Source organism: Solea solea, chromosome 16 (assembly GCF_958295425.1).
Source record: "Solea solea chromosome 16, fSolSol10.1, whole genome shotgun sequence".
Taxonomy (NCBI): domain Eukaryota; kingdom Metazoa; phylum Chordata; class Actinopteri; order Pleuronectiformes; family Soleidae; genus Solea; species Solea solea.
In genome coordinates this window covers 17,621,811-17,622,120 of record NC_081149.1, presented here as the reverse complement: position 1 = coordinate 17,622,120, position 310 = coordinate 17,621,811, and positions in this window count along the sequence as shown.

Sequence of the window (310 nt, the reverse complement as noted above, 5' to 3'; positions counted from 1 at the left end):
GCTGACAGCAGCTGGCTGGTGGAGGAGAGCTCTGAGAACAGACTGAAACTGTACCCCGGCATAATCCTCTGCAACAGAGAAGCGGAGAGTGTTGAGGGCAGAGGGGAGAGAGAGGAAACAGGAGCAAATGAGACCAATAAACCGGAGGAATGTGAAAGGAAGAGATGGGCTGCAGTTTGAGTTCTACAAAGCGGCTCAAAACAAAAACGCTGAATTCCATCGGAGGGAGAGACAGGAGTGGGAAACAAATTCAAGCTCAAGTTCACAACAATTTCCAAAAATACAAAAACATACAAAAAGAAAGAAAGAA